The sequence below is a fragment of the Suncus etruscus genome, chromosome 5 (genome assembly GCF_024139225.1).
Source record: "Suncus etruscus isolate mSunEtr1 chromosome 5, mSunEtr1.pri.cur, whole genome shotgun sequence".
In the NCBI taxonomy this organism is placed as follows: domain Eukaryota; kingdom Metazoa; phylum Chordata; class Mammalia; order Eulipotyphla; family Soricidae; genus Suncus; species Suncus etruscus.
The window spans coordinates 54822550-54836993 of record NC_064852.1 but is presented as its reverse complement, the minus strand read 5'-3'; the positions used below and the strand labels follow the sequence as shown (position 1 = coordinate 54836993).

At 38.6% G+C, this 14444-nt stretch overlaps 1 non-coding gene across 1 annotated transcript; it reads right to left on the bottom strand.

Moving 5' to 3' along the window:
* Window positions 1-9389: 9389 nt before the first annotated feature.
* On the bottom strand, window positions 9390-9496 carry LOC126010442 (U6 spliceosomal RNA). Its single transcript, XR_007496472.1, has one exon. It is a non-coding gene; the product is annotated as a U6 spliceosomal RNA (small nuclear RNA).
* Window positions 9497-14444: the final 4948 nt, after the last annotated feature.

Sequence of the window (14444 nt, the reverse complement as noted above, 5' to 3'; positions counted from 1 at the left end):
GAACGAATGTTTTCTCAGTCATATGGCAGCTCAATTTTGAGTTTATTAAGAACCCTAATACTGTTTTCCATAAGGGTTGGACCAAGCAGGATTTCTACCAACAGTGGATGAGAGTTCCTTTCTCACCACAGCTCAGCCAACAGAGATTGTTCCCATTATTTTTATATGTGTCATCCTCACTGTAAGATGTAAGATGATACCTCATTGTTGTCTTGACTTTGACTTCCCTAAAGTTAAGTAATTAGTGATGACAAGCATTTTTTCGTGTGTCTGTTGACCAACCATTGGTTTTCCTCAGAGAAGTTTCTGTTCATTTTCTCTCCCCATTTTTGATGTTTGTTTAATTTTTTTTAGATTTTGTGGAGTTAACCTTTGTGACCTTCTGTGCATGGAGATAAACAGCTACACAGGTCATTTACCCACTATCCTGTCCCAAGTCCATGAGAAATGAGAAATTAGAAAATATCTAAGATCTTTTGCATGCACGTGAGATGGAGATGAGCTGTTAGACTCGTAGGTTGAAAGGTATCAGTCTTCATGATCTGGATATGGTTGAGTTATTAAAGTTTATGTCAACTGTGAGGCCACCCATTTGATACCTTATGTTGCCCATGTGCTGTAAGTGCCATCTCAATGATCTGCTCTCTGGGACCTTTTACATGACTGCTGCACAGTCAGGTATGTGTGAACACTATAAATAAGGGTTACTACTCTTGGTGACTGCCACATGGAGAATATGAGTGAGAATCACAAGTGAAAGAGTTTGATTCCTCAAAAGCACTATAAACATGCCTTCAGTCATGGCAACAACATCAAAAAATAAAAGGAAAGGAGGGAAATAAAACAAAGAAGTTGCCAATTTTCCTGGAAAGTTGGGAAAGATCTTACCTATGAAACCAAAGGAGGGAGAAAAAACATGTAGTGTAGACCTGGATGCAACTAATGGTCAAGCTAAGAGGACAAAAATGAATGCAGTTTCCAATCTGATAATAGGGTAATAAGTAATGACTTGAATAATTAGAAACTTCAGTTATAGAGTAATGAAGTCCAGAAAACAAATGTTGCAGGTGGATATTATGAAATCTTGAATAGTTGTCATAGTGACTTTAACTCATGCTTCAGTTGCCCTAAGATTGGCCTTATTTTTTAGTACTCAAAATGTGTGTCCTTGCAGAGAACTTCAGATGGATATAGAGTGGGCTTTGCGCCATTCTCCTTTGGTCACTCTGACTGCAAAGTAGGAGGGTCCATGTGTTCAATGGTGCTTCTGTCTCTTTCAAATACTAAAGGACCCTTTGGGGTTAAGAAAACTAAAACAGGGACTGGAGTGGTGGTGCAAGCAGTAAGTCCACTCTAGCCTAGAAAGGACTGCAGTTTGATCCCCTGGCATCGCATATGGACACCCAAGCCAGGAGTGATTTCTGAGCGCATAGTCAGGAGTAACCCTTGAGTGTCACTGGGTGTGCCCCCCCCCCAAAAAAAAAACTGAAATACTCTGGCTTGAGACCTTCAATTGGGAAATATCATGAAATACTTCCTGGGAAAAGCCACCTTGCTCTAACTTAATCATATTGTTTCTCCACTATTAAAGAAGATGGGTTGGGTTACATATATAGTACATGATGTAAGGCATTAGCCTTGAATGTGGTTGACCTGGGTTCCATCACCTGGTACTGCATATCATCTCCTAAACACTATTAGGGGTGATCCCTGAGTACTGGCAGGTTTGTTTCTACCACCACCACCACCACCACCACCACCACCACCACCACCACCATCATCACTACCACACCCACACACAGACACACAAACACACACAAAAAAAGAGGCTTGATAAGATCTAATCCAGGGTCTTTCTTATTTTAAATGGTACAGAGCTACAGTTCTCTAGACACTGGGCCATACTTAGCCATGCAGTCTCAGTAGGCCATAATCTTGATCTTGTTCTCTCTGTGCCAGCCAACCTCCCCCCACCCAACATCCTTTTCACTCCAAGCCAAATGAACATTGAATCCTATTTGCCAGGATTTTGTTATCCTCAATGGAGAAAAACTAAAAGCCTTCCCTCTAAATTCTGGCACAAGACAAGGCTGTCCTCTCTCACCACTCCTATTCAACATAGCACTGAAAGTACTTGCTATAGCGATTAGGCAAGAAAAAGATATCAAGGGAATCCAGATAGGAAAGGAAGAAGTCAAGCTCTCACTGTTTTCAGATGACATGATACTCTACTTAGAAAACCCTAAAGAATCTACGAAAAAGCTTCTAGAAACAATAGACTCATATAGCAAGGTGGCAGGCTACAAAATTAACACACAAAAATCAATGGCCTTTCTATACACCAATAGTAATAAGGATGAAATAGACATTAAGAAAACAACCCCATTCACAATAGTGCCACACAAACTCAAATATCTTGGAATCAACTTGACTAAAAATGTGAAGGACCTGTACAAAGAAAACTATAAAACTGCTCCAAGAAATAAGAGAGGACACATGGAAATGGAAATGCATACCCTGCTCATGGATTGGCAGGACTAACATCATCAAAATGGCAATACTCCCCAAGGCATTATACAGATTTAATGCTATCCCTCTAAAGATACCCATGACATTCTTCAAAGAAGTGGATCAGACACTTTTGAACTTCATTTGGAACAATAAACACCCTCGAATACCTAAAGCAATCATTGGGAAAAAGAATATGGGAAGAATTACTTTCCCCAACTTTAAACTGTACTACAAAGCAATAGTTATCAAAACAGCATGGTATTGGAATAAGGACAGGCCCTCAGATCAGTGGAATAGGCTTGAATATTCAGAAAATGTTCCTCAGACATACAATCACCTAATTTTTGATAAAGGAGCAGGAAATCCTAAATGGAGCAGGGAAAGCCTCTTCAACAAGTGGTGTTGGCACAATTGGATAGCCACTTGCAAAAAATTGAACTTAGAGCCCCAGCTAACATCATGTACGAAGGTAAAATCCAAATAGATTAAAGACCTCGATATCAGCCCCAAAGCCGTAAGATATATAGAACAGCATTTAGGCAAAACACTCCAGGATATTACCGGCATCTTCAAGGAGGAAACTGCACTCTCCAAGCAAGTGAAAGCAGAGATTAACAGATGGGAATATATTAAGCTGAGAAGCTTCTGTATCTCAAAGGAAATAGTGCCCAGGATACAAGAGCCACCCACTGAGTGGGAGAAACTATTCACCAATACCCATCAGATAAGGGGCTAATCTCCAAAATATACAAGGCACTGACAGAAATTTACAAGAAAAAATCATCTAATCCCATCAAAAAATGGGGAGAAGAAATGAACAGACACTTTGACAAAGAAGAAATACACATGTCCAAAAGACACATGAAAAAATGCTCCCCATCTCTAATCATCAGGGAGATGCAAATCAAAACAACGATGAGATACCACCTCACACCACAGAGAATGCCACACATCACAAAGAATGAGAATAAACAGTGTTGGCGGGGATGTGGAGAGAAAGAAACTTTTATCCACTGCTGGTGGGAATGCCGTCTAGTTCAACCTTTATGGAAAGCGATATGGAGATTCCTCCAAAAACTGGAAATCGAGCTCCCATACGATCCAGCTATACCACTCCTAGGAATATACCCTAGGAACACAAAAATACAGTACAAAACCCCCTTCACTACACCTATATTCATTGCAGCACTATTTACCATAGCAAGACTCTGGAAACAACCAAGATGCCCTTCAACAGACGAATGGCTAAAGAAACTGTGGTACATATACACAATGGAATATTATGCAGCTGTCAGGAGAGATGAAGTCATGAAATTTTCCTATACATGGATGCACACGGAATCTATTATGCTGAGTGAAATAAGTCAGAGAGATAAAAAAAAATGCAGAATGGTCTCACTCATCTATGGGTTTTAAGAAAAATGAAAGACATTTTTGCAATAATAATTTTCAGACAGAAAAGAGAAAAGAGCTGGAAGTTTCAGCTCACCTCAGGAAGCTCACCACAAAGAGTGATGAGTTTAGTTAGAGAAATAACTACATTTTGAACTGTCCTAATAATGAGAATGTATGAGGGAATTGGAGAACCTGTTTAGAGTACAGGCGGGGGTCGGGTGGGGAGGAGGGAGACTTGGGACATTGGTGATGGGAATGTTGCACTGGTGATGGGTGGTGTTCTTTACATGACTGAAACCCAAACACAATCATGTATGTAATCAAGGTGTTTAAATAAAAAAAATAAATTTGTCTTTGTCTTTCTAGATGCAAGTCCCCATAAAAAAAAAAAGAAAAAAAAAAGAAATATCATTGAGTTAGGGCTGAGAGATGTGTTATTCTGTGTAGGCCAATAGAACTATCACAGTCTAACAGATGATGTTTACCTATCTCTATTAGAAGTTTTGTAAAGTTTGGATCTCAGTGAAATTTGTCCTATACTTTAATCTGGAAATTTTCTTTTCCCTTGACTTTATGTTTTGTGACCCGGCATGTGGTCTCTCTAGAAAAAAAATATATATGTATATATATGTAATATATAGTATGTATATATATGTAATATATATGTATATATATTTATATATGTACATAGATATATGCACTAAGTTACTCTCTTACATTTTCTTATAATTATTTTCTTATTGAGTTTTAGTCTGATCTATAAAGAGGTGAAAGAGTTAAAGAATCTATAAGGAGGTGCTGATGTCTCAAAACATTACTATGTTGCTCTTGGTGTATTTCTTGAAGTCTATTAGAAGTTGTATTAAGGGGCCAGAGAGATAGTACAGAGGTGTTTGCCTTGCAAGCAGCCTATCCAGGACCTAAGGTGGTTGGTTCGAATCCCGGTGTCCTATATGGTCCCCCGTGCCTGTCAGGAGCTATTTCTGGCAGATAGCCAGGAGTGACCCCTGAGCACTGCCGGGTGTGGCCCAAAAACCAAAAAAAAAAAAAAAGTTGTTTTAAGTATATTGCTGGCCTCTCTTGGGTACTTATCTGTTTAGGATTGTGAATTCTTCCTGATGTACATATTCATTGATGACTAAGAAATGACCCTTTCTGTCCCTCATAACCTATTTAAACCTGAAGTCTATATTATCTAAATTAGTATGACAACTCCAGCCATCTTAAGGGATTGTTTCCTTGGAGGATTGTCTTCCAAACTTTGACTTTGAGTCCATATTTGTTTTGATTATTTAATATTTTTCTTGCAGGCAGAAAAATGGTGGATTCAATTATATAATCCATTTTGACACTCCATGTGTCTTAGTTGGTACTTTTGGTCCATTGCCATTAAGTCAACTAGAACATTTTTTTTAATTTTTTATTGTAAGAATTTATTCAAGAGACAAAATTGATTAACATAATGAGGCAAACTAACATAACATAATATAGTGACATAACATAACATATAATATAATGGATATAATAATACGTGCAAGTCAAAGAAAGTTTCTGATTAAAAACACATTTTTTTCCATAATGGCTTACATATCTTTCACAGTAGTATTTTAGGTACATATTACTATTGAGTCAGGGGAATACCCATCACCAACTATGTCCTCCCCCCATTCCAGTTCCCTTTCTACAACCCATATACCCCACCATCACCCCCCGGACTGCTAGAGTAGGTGGACCCCTCTTTGTCTGGCTTACTATTAGTGATCACATATCTGTTTGGTCTGGGAACCCTTCCTTGTTTCCCCCTCTATTTAAGAGGCAGAGCTAGAAAAATCGAGGTACCAACTAGAACATTTTAAATACTATAACTTAATAGCGTTTCAAAAAAGGTGAGTCTTGTCTCTGAGGGGTAAAGATTTTCCACATCTCAAATGCATATTTGGAGTGTTTTCTTGGTATTTTTGATTGATTTGATTTGGGGTTTTTTTATTTGTTATGTATGGTTTGGCTTACTTCTGGTTTGGGGGCCACTTGTGATAATGCCTAGGGGTAATTTCTGGCACAGGAAGTTATATGGTATGACAGGAATCACACAGGTCAGCCACATGCAAAGCAACTTTTCTAAACACTGTTCTATTATCTCTATCTCCCATACCTGTAATGTTAAAAAATGAACAAAAAGGCTTTAAGTTTATAGTAGTGAGTAAAAATGTTTTAATAATATATGTAAAGAAATGATTTCAAGCTAGAAGGATCTAGGTAAAAGCAGAGCCCCTGCATCAAAGTTTTCTCAGGATTTTTATATTGATAGAAACCAGAATATGATGAATGACTGTCATCTATTCTCTACAGATACATAATTGAGTTAGGGCTGAGAGATGTGTTATCCTGTGTAGGCCAATAAAGTATCACAATCTAATATTTAACTATCTCTCTTAGAACTTTTGTAAAGTTTGGATCACAGAGAAAATTGCCCTATAGTTTAATCCTTTTACTGTCTTATATTATGGTTGGAGCTTTGTTAAATTCATCCAAGCCAATTATTCTGCCTTTTGTTATCTGACAATCAGGCCCAGGGCATAGGTCATTCATTAATATTAAAGGAATCCTGAGAAACTATAGAAATTATTATTTTCAGGGGTTACTGTGAATCTTCAGATTTATTGAATTTTTTTGCATGCCCCGCACTTTGCCCCCAAGATCAATTGGACATAACCAGTGGTAGTTAATATTAAGGCTGTCGTGGCAAGGGGAAGACTGAGGGTTTCCTTGATGTTCTCCTCTGCTATTGGGAAAGGGGCAATGACCATTCTGGCTTCTTCCTGCTGAAATGGGGTGATGAAGTAAGACTCAGAACTAGTGTTCAGGAGTATCTATGAAGAAGGTGATCCAGGGATCCTCAATATAAGGTACTGGTTGTTGGCATCAGTATATGTTGACATCATGTTGAGCAGCAGCATCAGGTCTGGAAGAGATAAATTGCCTTATATCTTAAAGATATAAATCTCACAAGGTAGCTTAGAGGACAAGAACCATAAAGAAAACCCACAAGTAGAATGAGGAGGGGACCCAGAGATATTAGAAGACTATGGGACCAAGAGGACCTGGGCTATACAGTGTCTTTTAGGTCTTGGATTACTTTAATGTTATTTTTCATTACTTGTAGATTTTCCTCAATTTGTAAAGAAATAATAACACAGAAAAATAAACATGTTTTATTTAAAAGGGCAAGGGTATAAGTGGCCAAAGTCTCTGCTGTTGGGACATCAAGAATCCTATTTCTGGATAACAGCATCTGATAAACAAATGAGTTATCATTGTTGATTTTCAATCACTGTGAACATGAATGTGGCCAGCCAAGAGAGTGATGTTAAATACTGAGTCCCCAAAAAATGGAATGCCATAAAACCTTAAGAAACTCTAGAATATTGAGTATTCCCTACGTGGATAATTCAGGATAGCATTGTGATGAGCATTTCTCCATCCCACCCTATTCCATGGAAAAGGTAGGAGGGCAGAGGAAAAATATATCAATGATTGCCATTCTTAAGTGAAATAGGTATTGCTTTTAGAAAAGAGCTAAGGGTGGTATGACTGCCCATAAATTTCATGTCCTTTGGCTGGTAGATGAGGGCATCTGGCAGGATTGCTACCACTGTGCAAGACCCATGCCAAAATCGGGGGAGCTGGAGATATAAAGACTGACCACATAAAAAGAAGAAACCTGTGCCTTGGAGGCTAACTTCAGTTGTATAGCCTGTGGCCCGGAACCAGGTATGGTTGTGTATATTAGCAAATCCTTGGTAGTCTGAGAATTTCCTATTAATGTCATTTAAAAGATATGCATCAGAGCAGAGGGGAAGGTAAAAAAGTTGTTTTCGGTCATATGTGCGAAGTGGAGAGGCACAAAAGAGGTTACGGAAAATCAGTTGTATAATATTAAATTGAGGTAAAAAAGAAAAGTCACTCAACAAGAATGTTGTTCCAGTTGTCAAACCGATTCCCAGATAAACATGTTGGGAGGAGCTCTTGATGAAATACATGGGATCTTTAATGTTCTTGGTTTCTCCCCCCCATGTCAGATCATGGGTATATGTAATTACCTCCTGGGTCCTGTTCATATTTAGTTCAGATTCACCGAAAACTGGGTCCCATTTAAGAGCAGACTTGTTAAAAAAGAGAGTATAGTTGCAGAGAAGACTGGTGTTTAATTGACCCACAAAATAGGAATAAGGAAGTTGTGCCTCTGCTTTAAAGCAGAGATGGGCCTTTCCTGCAATGCTGGTGGCATGACCGAGTGAGACAGCTAGGCCTGGGATTGTTGTAGTGGTTATCACAGGCAGATTTTTGTCATTATATGTCTTACCAGGTGAAGTGAAAAAAGGTTCTTGGGCAGAAGTAAGTGTGGCACCATCATAATAGCCTCGAATATTTGCAAGAGTCTCAATGTTAAGAGGGAGGGCTATCAGGGCCAGTGTTTCATTTGTTTTCGCATCTCTGGGACAGATCACACAATCAGAGCTATGAGTGCGAGTGCGGTAAGCTGCCTGAGTGACAACTTTAGGGAGGAAGTAAGTTAACACCCAAATGGAAGTGACTGTTAAAGAGAGAGAAAAAAACTTAATCATCATGAGACTAATGTTGTACTAAGAAAGCCACCAGGAATAATAGAATATGTCAGCAAAGAAAGAGTAATATTTTCACTCTAAACAGGTCCAGATAGATGGAGCTCTTGTCCTATCAATAAATAAAGCTGTGATAAATAATCATAGCCTTCCTCAGAAAAGAATGGTGGAGTCTAGAATCACTTATCTCTAGATCACTAGAAGAGGTATTTAGATTTTCAAGAGGTTCATAGATATACTGGCACAGCAGTGAGGTAGACTCTAGCTCCTTGATGGAGGATTCAGTTAAAGAGGCATCCTCTGATGTTCAGATCTTATCTCAGGTGTGATGAAGTTGTGAGTCAATTTCAGAGCCTGTGATATCTGTAGAGGTAAAAAAGGACCATGTGAAGACCATATAGAGATGTATCCCAGAGAGAAAAAAGTGAGGGAGGGTCTCATAGACAAGGGATTATTCTAAAACAAGACAACAGGATTAAAAAGAGATTGCCTTGGTGACAAAAAAAAGTCATTCTGGGCGCCAGAGAGATAGCATGATGTAAGGCATTTGCCTTGCATAAGGATGGTGGTTTGAATCCTGGCTTCCTATATATTCCCCCGAGCCTTTCAGCAGCGATTTCTGAGCATAGAGCCAGGAGTAACACCTGTGCGCTGCTGAGTGTGACCCAAAAACAAACAAAACAAAACAAAACAAAACAAAAAAGTCATTCTGATAGATTATTGAGGGCTCTTGGAAATTGGCCAAATTGCTAACAATTTGGATGGCCTCTCAAGTAGCCATATCCATGAAGAACTTTTTCATGCATGTGACTTTCCTTTTTTTTTTTTTTTTAGATATTTGAAATACAACTTTATTCTGATAAAAATATGGAACGCTTCACGAATTTGCGTGTCATCCTTGCGCAGTGGCCATGCTAATCTTCTCTGTATCGTTCCAATTTTAGTATATGTGCTGCCGAAGCGAGCACTCCATTTAACTTTCCAACAGAACGCAACACCTAAATGTCTGGAGATATTTTTAATCCTAAGTAGACTTTTGAGAAGTAGGGTAACCCAGAAGAGGTAGCTTTCCAGGGAAGTTTTTCTGATATTCCGAGTAGGTGGCATTTCTGGGAAGACTCTTAGAGCAGCAGGTGCGAACCAAATATAAAAGAAAATGGAGGTCCAATAAGAGGAGCAGAGGAAATGAATGAAGAAGGAAAAGAGGAAGATGAGAAATAAAAGGAAGCTGAGGAAGACAAGGAAGAAAAAGAGGAGAAGCAGGAGGAGTATTAGAAGAAGGATAGGAGGACGAAGAGAAGTAGAAGAAGGAAAAAGGTGAAGGTGACAAAGGAAAAAGAAGAAAAAAGGAAAAGGAAAGAACAAAAAAGGAAGGAAGCAAGAAGGGATAAAGGAGGAATAGGTTAAGGAGAAAAAAGGATTGAAGGGGAAAAGGAGAAAATAAAAAAGAGAAAATAGAAAAAGAGAAGAAAGGTAAAAGTTTTCATTGTCTTCAGGTGTAAAGATCTGGTGGAGATGTTCAAGCACCTTCCACATGTCTTTTTCTCGAGTTTCAGAGCAAAACTGACGAATTATTCAGATATACCTAGAAGAGGGTTCTCAGTGGAGATGTGTCTATCTTTGGAACAAAAAGGTAGTTAGTCACTAATCATCTACAAGGTGAAACTTTTCTCTCACCAAAAATGTGGCCTTGGGGCCCAGAGAGATAGCACAGCAGCGTTTGCCTTGCAAGCAGCCAATCCAGGACCAAAGGTGGTTGGTTCGAATCCTGGTGTCCCATATGGTCCCCCATGCCTGCCAGGAGCTATTTATAAGCAGACATCCAGGAGTGACCCCTGAGCACTGCCAGGTGTGGCCCAAAAACCAAAAAAAAAAAAAAAATGTGACCTTGTTTTTAGTTTTCTGAACTTTGTTTCTTGCTCCCTTTCCACATATCCCCTTGACCGTATCCATGACACCAACAATCTGACTACATAATAGTCCTGCTCAAAGGAGTTGAGACCCAAAACCTTCCTGGGAAAGGAGGCATGATTAAACTGCTTCAGACTTAGAAGAGACAAAAGTAAATACCTTGATCACAATCCCCTTGCTTTCTACCAGTTAGGGTTGAGGGTGGGAGAACTAGACTCGGCAATGAGCAGTGATAAATGTCTGGAATCCACTTGTTGTACCTAGAACATTTACTCCTAGTTTTTTTTGGGGGGATAGGGGGCAAAACTGGAGGCGCTCAGGCGTTACTTCAGACTCTGTGCTCAGAAATTGTTCCTGGCCTGCTCTGTGGACCATATGGGATGCTGAGTATTGAACTTGGTTCTGTTCTGGGTCAGCTAAGAGCAAGGCAAATGCCCTACCACTGTGCTATCACTTTGGCCCCATCCTGGTGAGTTTTCCTTTGAGAAATCTGATCCTAAGAAAACTGAAAGATTCAATCATAGAAAAACAGAATTTTAAGTCACAGAAAATAGCAGCAATAACATTGAACCTCTACAACTACGATTACACATGTTGCTAATATCTTTCTTCACCATACCGAATATCAAACTCAAGAACACAGCATTCTGGGATTTGTTGTATTTTTGTTTGTTTGTTTAAGCTCTCCTCTTCAGCTTTCTGTTTTTAATGAAAGAACAGGACTGCTTGTCCTGCTGTTAGAACATGAAAAACCATTTAGTTTTGAAAAATAGCTTTCGTACTTGAGCTACTTCTGTGTTAGCAAGGTGGAATAGCTTATGGTATCATTTAAAGCTTTTTATGTGAACTTAATAAAGTTTCAATCTCATTCCCATATGCAAGACTTCAAGATTGGGAAGGTATTTGGGGCTGGAGAGATAACACAGCGGTAGGGCATTTGGCTTGCACAGGATGAACCTGCGTTTGATTCTTGGCACCCCATATAGTCCCAGGAGAAATTTCTTAACACAGAGGCAATAGTAACCCCTGATCGTGGTCAGATGTGGCCAAAAAACAATCAAAAAAAGTTGCAAAACAAAGATTGGGAAAATATCTAATGATCATGGCACTAAATGACTGACATAGTAGTCTTTCAAGATGGGTTAAGTGAAACAGATGAGCAGAGTCTGATTGCCAGTCAATAGTATTTTCTGTATCTTGGTAAAACTAATATCACTTTCTTACCACCCATGTGGAAGCAATAGCCAAAAACTGTCCACAAAGACACTGAGTGATATAAGGATTTAATCATCTTAAATATGATCTGTTGTCCCTGTCCATCTAAAATCAGTCAGTAGCCTGTAACCTAAGGATATAAGACCATGTAGAAAATGACAATCAGGGGCTAGAGGAGAAGAATACACTAGTTCTGGTATTGACCTTGAACATAGACAGCCTGTGTTCAACGCCCAGCACCCATATGATCTTCTAGCCTCACCAGAAGTGATCACTCAAGTCAGAGCCAAGAGTGATCCCTGAGATCAGACTCTGCAGTAGCAAGCCCTGAGCACTGCTGGTTGTGTGTTTGCAAACCCCCTCTATACATATATTGAAAAGTAAAAACTAGGGTGATTGAATTTGGAATAATATTCTGTTCCCAATCTAAAGGAACCCCTATTCTTAAAGTCACTGTGGGAAGTATTGTCCAAAAGTTCTCATATACCTGATGTAGTTCTGCTTTGTACCTTTGTTTGCTTAAATGTTTTAAGCCTGATCACAAGCCTGTATAGTGGCTTCAAGTACTTTGGTTGACAAAAAAAGTTTTATGTCCTGCCTAGATAATAGACTTTATGCTGGGCTACTGGCTAGGTATTTGATTAGTAACAGAGTCTTCAAAGGGAATATGCCGAAGTTAGCTTTGATTAATGAACATACTCAATCCTCTCTTGTCAGGTCACAAGAGAAGCCCTGAATAGCAGTCCTGATTTGCTGATCATTCTAATTCTCCATGGTCGCTCACTCCAATGACTGCACCAAATGGCATATATAAAATTATCAGGTAGGACAGTGCACTTTTCTTAATAAGTCTGACCAGGAACCAAATATGGTCTCCCAAGTACTACCAAAAGTATTCCTTGAATACAGAGTTAGAAGTAAACCCTGAGCACTATAGTCTAAAAATAAAATGGTTTTGTACAAGTCTTCAGCCACTACTGGGCTTCTCAACTCAAATATTGTTCAAAAGGTGTTTGGAGGGCTTCCAAAGACCTTGTTGGATTTATCTCTTTTTGATGGGTTTAAGTCCTTTGTGTGTCTGGCTTCCAAGAGTGCTATCTTTGAAAAATGAGTGGAATCTTTTAATTTCATCAGTCTGAGGGGGTCCACTTTTCCTAGTTAGGTTCCTTTTGTCCAGACTAAATATTAAACTGCCATTAAAGGGAATGCATGGAGCTGAACTTTTCTAGAAGTTAGAGTAGTTTATACAAAAAAACAAACAAACAAACAAACAAAAAACAACAAGATCTAATTTCCAGAGGGAAGTAGGACATTAGGCAATATAACAAAAGCAGGAGAAAATAAGAACCCTTCCACCTTACTTCCAGGTCAATGAAGTGCAGGAATAAAGATTTGGGCAAGATAATTCCAAGTATTTTGTCAAAATTATCTAAACAGTCGTATTATTTTAGAAATCTAGAGGGTGAAAACCAAAATAGGGTTTTCATTTTTGTTTTGGTGGTCTTATCTTGAAATTTTCAGAAATTATTCCAGACTCTGCACTCAGGAATGATTTCTGGCAAATTCAGCAGACCATATGAAATGTGTTGGATTGATTGCAAAGCAGTTGCTGGCAAGATATAAACCCTACCCACTTGGACTATCACTCTGGTCCCAAACAACAATAGGATTTTGAGTTAGAAAAAATGGTTCCTATGTACATTAGGAAATTTCCAAACTCACCTGCCACTTGGATGATTGTTTTGGACTCAATTTATTTGGAGCAATAAATTTTCTGGTAGCCTTCATGAGACAAGAACCAGGATCCTCATTCCATGTCCTGCTGCACAGAGATGCTTCTTGGTTATAAAGGGAATGGATAGGAGGTGGGAGGAATGAGATTTTCAGGATGAGATTAGATCAAGAATGGTTCTAAAAAATAAAATTACAAGTATATAAAGATGCAGTGTCACATGATAACCAAGAGATACCAAAAAGTAATCATCTCAACATTCTGTTCTTGTACCCGTTTTATAGCCCAGCACAATTATTTTTTTAACATTGTTTTATTTAAGCACCAGGATTATAAATATTCATAGTTGGGATTCAGTCATAAAATGTATACCATCCTTCAAAAGTACATCTTTCCTGCCTCAAGTGTCCCCCACTTACCTCCTATCCTCCACATTTGCCCATGTGGGGGGGGCAAAAATTTTGCTTCTCCTTTCTCTCTCTTCCCCCTTTTTCTATATGTACACATACCTATGTATGCACTTATATGTGCGTGTATATATATATATATGTTCCTACTATAGTTTGCATTATAGATATTTTGCTTTCAAAAAACTTTATTTTATTATTTATTTAAGCACTGTGGTTACATAAATGTTTATAGTTGAATTCAGTCATCGAATGTATACTATCCTTCACCAGTGTAACTTTCCTACTACCAATATTCCCCATTTCCCTCCTCCTCCACCCCCTGCCTTTTTTTACACAAGTATTCTGCATCTCTCTCTCTCACTATCATTATCATAATAGTTATCAGTGTAGTTAGCACTCTAACTGTGCTCAGTGCTATTTGTGGTTTGCTTCACATCATGGGCTTGTCCTCATCTCTATTGTTTCTGGGTAGTATTGCCATCCTTTCTTTTATATTTTTTATATTCCTCAGATAAGTGAGACTAACCTAGGTCTGTTTCTGTTCCTCTGACTTATTTCACTCAGAATAATAATCTCATGTCCATCCATGAATAGACAAATTTCATGACTTCATTTTTCCTAGCAGCTCTATATTATTCCATTATGCAT